Source organism: Solanum tuberosum, unplaced genomic scaffold, assembly GCF_000226075.1.
Source record: "Solanum tuberosum cultivar DM 1-3 516 R44 unplaced genomic scaffold, SolTub_3.0 scf00382, whole genome shotgun sequence".
NCBI lineage: Eukaryota > Viridiplantae > Streptophyta > Magnoliopsida > Solanales > Solanaceae > Solanum > Solanum tuberosum.
Window position 1 is genome coordinate 454890 of NW_006239306.1, and position 6597 is coordinate 461486.

Consider the following 6597-nt stretch of genomic DNA (forward strand, 5'->3'; position numbering starts at 1 on the left):
AGTTCTTTTAAAAAAATTGATAACCTCATTTTTTTAAAAATAGTTTTAAAAATGACAAGTGAACAAAACTTCTACGTGACAAGTTAGTGTATCCTTTCTCTTAGGACAAGATTGTATGGGATAAAGACTATCAAATAAACAAATTTAGAGAGTAGTTAAAATTTCAAATTATTTAGGGGATTCTAAATAAAACGCTTAGTTTAGAATATTTATCCCAAAATAAAAAATAAAAAAAAGATTTGTGATTTATTAAGATCTAATTTCTTCCTATTCAGCTATATAATAAATGCACTAATGCCACATAAAGAAATTAATTAAAACAGTCAACATATTTTCTAATATAAACAAAATAGGAATCAAAGCAATTTTATTTCCAAATCCACACACCCCCCCCCCGGCCTGGGCCTCTTCTAATTTTTTTCCTTTTGTATAAATACTCCTCATCCTCTCCCAAAAATAATGAAAATCAAAGTAACAAAAATGAAGAGACAAGATGGTGTATCGATATTTCAATGCATTTATTGTGGAAGAAGGTTTATTCAGCCAAGCAATAGCAGCCCATACAAGGTGCCACTTTAAAGATGGTTGGGTTAAAGGAACCCCCCAAAGGAAATTTTTTGTTTCATTTTTTGTTTTTCAACATGATTCCACTCAAATCGCATCAATTTCCCAACACGTCGCTGATTCAGCAAATGCTCAACAATTGCCTCCATCTCTAGCTTCTTCTAGCAGATGCCAACCACAACTCCCTAGGCATCATTTGAGGCTTTCTGATGCGAACACTCTATGTAAGGCTTCTCTTACCAAAAAAGAGGAAGAGGTTATTTTGATTCTTAGTGATTTTTCGGAAACAGGTTTGTTCATTAATTTTACTTGCTTCATCTTTTTAATTCCTTCACCACTAAAAAAGATTTCATGTTTTTCTAGTTCTTTGTTTGTTATTTATTTATGTTGATATATTTACTAACCGAATTCATGAGCCATGATGATACGAAGGAGGTAAAGTGATAGTGGGGAGGAGGGTTTTCAGCCTAATTTTTTACTCTTATATCTCTCCTTTAATTTTCTTAGCTGTCATTTTGTTTTCAAACCTGGATTATAGCAATAAGATTTTGATATAAAAATAATATTCCTTCTGTTTTAATTCGATTATCTTACTTTTCTTTTTATCCTTTTTTTTTTTGACAATTTTTAAATTTTTACTTTCACATAAAAATACGACTCCTAATTAATTTTGTTCCACTATATATATTCCTATTTCATGGCCATGTATCTTTTTGTCTGATTAAGAAAGGGAAAATATTTGTTGAATGCAACTAAAATATAATTTAATGATTGATAAAGAGTATTATTTTGTCACAGGAAAAAGAATCAAGAAAGCAAAGCACTGAGGTGGAGGTAATTCCAAACAAGAATTTTGATGCAGCAATCATGTTTGGAACTACCAACTATATTTGATAATATTGATTAAACATATGATATAATTTTTGAGTTATACTTTTACTTGAGATGTTTGATTTCAATGACATGTATTGTCATAGTTGTGGTTTTGAATGTAATTCTCAAATTATTAGTACTGAAGTTTTTTATTAAATATGTGAATAATGTGGTAATCTCTTTTTAGATCATTCAGCAGTACTATTAAACAAGGTTGATTGCTTGAGGCATTGCTATATTCTTATATTCATTTGAGAAAATTAAGATTTGGGGTGTGTTTGGTACGAACAAAAACATGTTTTAAAAAATATTTTCCAAATCAACTTGTTCTCCTCAAATTTAAGGAAAATGACTTCCCTTCAAAAATTGAGGAAAATATTTTCCAAAACTCTATTTTATCCTTCAATTACAATATTTTTTTTTCTTACCCTACCCCGTATCCATACCCGACCTCCCTATCCAAAAGAAAATTAAAATTTTAAAATTTTCAAAAAATTTCAAATATTTTTCCCCCTACTCCCAAACAAATCCCAGCCACCCACCCCCCAAACAAAAAAAAAATTAAAAAATTATTTTTAAAAATTATTTCAAATTTTAAGATTATTTTGACCTCATCCAACCCTTACCATCCCTACCTCTTCTCCCCAAAAGAAAAAAAAAATCAGATTTTGGAAAAATATTTCAAAATTTTAACATATCATTTTTACCCCCATCTCATAGCTACCCCCCCCCCACCCATGGTCTAATTTATTTTTAAAACATTATTTTTGAAAGATATTTCAAATTTAAAATTTTTCATTTTTACGCCACCCGTCATCCCCATCAAGGCCACCCCGTCAAATTTCATTTTACGCCAACACCTTACCCATCCCCCCCCCCATCATTGCTCAAGCTATTAAATGGAGGTTGGTATCCCCAAATCCACGTTAATGATCCTTTTTCTGAATCTTAACTTCTTATATCAAGCAAGTTAAAATATATGCAAGTTCTTAATGTTTACAACCATGAAAAAAAAAAAATTTAGGAAAGAACCTTAATACACAATGATCACCCCTTCATGAAATGATATTGTTGTAAAAAATATATTTCACCATCCCTATTTTAAGTTCCATAACCCTAGTTATGAGTTTAAGTTTCATAACCCTAGTTATCAGTTTATCTACTCATAACTAGCAGTAAAAACAATTATCATAATGTAAACTACTAAATAACATTAATGTAAAAGTAATTAAATAAAACCTTTGATTAATGTAGCACTTGCAAGAGAATCTTGTTCATTTCACACTAATTAATCTACTAGAAACTGTTATTAAACCCTAAAATCTAAGAATAATTAATTGTAATCTCTAAACCTAATTAATGATCCTTAAGAATAATGTGTTGTCCTTAAAATATCATTGTAATGACATATATATAGTAATAAGGTCAGAATTGTAATTTCACTTGAACTCTGCTTTGACTTAGTCAACTTCAGTTTGATAAAATAAGAGTGTCGGTGTGAGGCCCATCTTAGGGAGTTAGCTTCTCGAACTTCAGCCTTCTTCTTCAAGGCACGTGCAGTGTGAGATCCGTCTCAAGTAAGATCACCTCATACCACAGACTCCATCTCAGTCTTGTTTGGTGCGTTTAAATCCAAAACATTTCATTTTATGCTCCAATCCATCTTTTGGGTCCTTTCTTGCGGTTTTTTATTTGAAATCATTTTACGTATTTATTAGCTCATCACAACATGTATTCAATAAATATAAGAATATTCAATAGTTTATACTTAGAACTTAGCTAAAATATGGGGTAAAACATGGCGTTTGAATGCGTAAATACACCCTTAAATCACTGCTCTTATTTAAATAACTCATATAATTGTGAGAACATCATATGGAGATCAATAGTTCAACTCTTGAGAAAAATTAAGTTATGGTCCAAGACTGAGTGCATATCTAGAACCTAAATATTTGTAATTGCATGAAAATCGACGAACAACGCATCCCATTATTGGCACACAATTAACTTAGTTTTTTAATCAATACAGTTTTACGTTCATATTTATTTACTGTAATCTTTATACTTTAATTATACATAATCTTTTCAACTCTCACGAAATTTAAATGAAATCGACTGTAATTTGATATTCATCCTATTAGTAAGTGTTTTCTACATTGAAAATATTCATGTAGAATTTGATCCCAAAACTTTTTTGATTTACTATATTTGCAAATTACCGTACTGTTACATTATTTTTTTATCAGAAAGAATTTTCAATTAGAAACTAAAGTACTAATGAACACAAAATGTTTCTTTAAAAGAGAATATTTTTCATATAATCAATTTTCGCACAAAATATTTTTGACTTCTCTCTCTCGTATTTCGACTAGACACCACACTCCTTCGAAAATAAAGGTTCAACATAAATTTGGAATTAATGCATGTATTTTGTACTTATACATAATGGTATCGCGGTGTGATTTAATACTGCGTCATATATCTATTGCCAGTCAAATTGGTCAAAGTGAACAATCCTTGAAATGCGGGTAAATTGAGGGTTTTTACTCGGTTTCAGAGCAAACTTAATAATGGTAAAAACTTACCCGCACCCTCCTTAAATACCTCCCGTGCAAACAAAACAAACGAAGAAAAAACCTAGCAATTATTAGTATATGCCATATAGAAGAGAAATAATAATAATAATACACTTGACAAGATCTAATACACTTAATTAAAGGTCTTTTGTCCTAATAATTGTTGGTTTCCATATTGAAACGTATATATAAGTCCAATTTTATTTGAAAATTGAATGGTCCCCAAAATGTGCTTCTAATGCATATCTTGACACTCTCAAATTGGTATGTTCCCCTCTCTTTTTCATCTCATTTTCTAAATTCAACTTATAATAAGATTTTTGAACAAAACAAAACGATTGTTTTTGTCAGCACGATTAATCAAGTAATTGACAAATAATAAGTTTATGAAGAAACCTTATGAGAAGCTGTTTAAACAACGAGTTACATTAACGTACCATTAGTACCATCTTGCATGGCATTACTGTCCTGCCTCATTGTTATTAATTTACATAAACCTAATATATATATTTGGCATTGTGTATGTAACACATAAATAACCCTTCTTCTTTTTTTTTGGTTTTTTATCGGATGTTCAATACCTCCATTGGAGTTCAACTAATCCCTTTTATTTCTAGCTTGTAGTGTAGCAAACAAGGATTGCGGTTCTTCTGGAACACAAGATCCCGATGGTAACGAATTCATATCGGCACTAGCAGCTGGCATGAGTGCCAAATTAATGGTGGAAGTAGCCTCCGAAGTCTCTCAGTCAACGATGGCCTTAGCAGCGGCAGCTCGTCAAACAGGAGGTAAATGTTGAAATGTGTGATCATCTCATTTAGTTGTTAGTTGTAGCAGTACTAAGTAGAGGGAGAGATTTGACTCCCCTTCGTTGAAAAATTATATTTCTTTCGTTCCAATTTATGCGAAGGTATTTAACAGGGTGTGAAGTTTAAGAGAAAGCGAAAGTCTTTTGACATTTATAATCTAAAATATAAGCCATACAAAAATTTGTGGCTATAAATGTCACATTAATGTGGAAAGTTTTGAGTTAACTTGTTACGCTAAAAATAGAAACATGCAACAGAGACAACTTTTATTTACTTAATTATTTCATCAACAGGTAAAGTCATGTGCATTATTCCGGAGCATAAACTAGACAAGACGCAGAAAGTGATCGAAGAAAAAGGGCTAAATGACATGGTAGAGTTCAAGACAGGGGACCCTGTCGATGTAAATCAAGAAAGATTAGAAGGGAGAAAAGGGGTTAGAGGAAAATTGAAAAAGGTAGTGCAAAATGAGGTTAAAGTGAGGTCAACTAAGTATCCTATAGGTAAAGGATTAGAGGTTACTATGATAGAAAGAAACAGATTAGGAAGTCATAATCATGGTTACCAAAGAGGAGAGAAAAAGAAAGGTAAAGTGAAATATAGTGATAAAAGTAAATGGATGTTTGAGGTTGATGAAAATAGCGGTGAAGAACATATATATAGGATGAGAAAATGATAGATAGGAATATATATAGTATCATGTTTTTAAGGCATAATACATATATAGATAGACATCTTACCTCATCTGGTAAGTAAATACTCCCACGGTGAAAATGCAAATCTTATCACCTGAACTCGGTTTAAGTTGTCTCCATACAGACGTGCGAAATGCCATGTAGGGTGAGTGTATTTACGGATCTGATTTAACTGAGTTGAGGTGTCTAGATGTGCTTCTCAGGATATGTTAACTTTTTAATTAAGGTCAAGTTAATATGTTTATTGACCCTTGTGTATTCACTTCTTATCAAGTGTATCAACGAATACAATTGTATCAAATTGTATTAGGTTGTATCAACAAATTGTATTAGGTTGTATCAACAAATATAATTATATCAAGTTATATTAGATTGTATCAACGAATATAAGTGTATCGAATGTATCAACAAATAAAATTATATCAAGTGTATATGTTTCTTGGTATTCACTATGTATCAATGTATTTGAGTGTATCTGCAACTAGGTATAGATTTATATCAATATATTCAACTGTATTTTGTCCTTGTTATACATTTGTATCATGTGTTGTATACTCTTTCATAATACGACTTATATAATAATGTATCAATATTGTATCTCTCCCTTATTTAAGCACACATATTGAGAGTTTGAGTATGAAATCAAACAAGAAAAGAGGTCTCCACCAACTCTCGCCTAATACAAATTTCTCGCGTGATTTGTATCAGTAATATCCCCCATTTGTATTAGGCGAGAGACAGAGGGGAGACAATGAGAAAGGGAGAGAAGGAGCGAGGGAGGAGAGAGAAGAGATTCAGTATAAAATCCCAAGTATAGTTATATAATGTAATTATTTGAATTTAGTTGTGTATAGTAAATATATAACACATGTTTATTTTATGTATAAATTATAGGAATCACATATTATAAGTACTGTTGACACCTAATTTTGACCCTCCGCGATAAGAATTAATGTGCGAGCTTCTTAAATTCCGAACGATTTGAAATAATTGACCTTATAAAATTCAAAATATTTTCAAGATTAGCTTTATGTGATTTTGTCACTTTTTGTCACTTTTAAAAATAAAAATAATAATAAA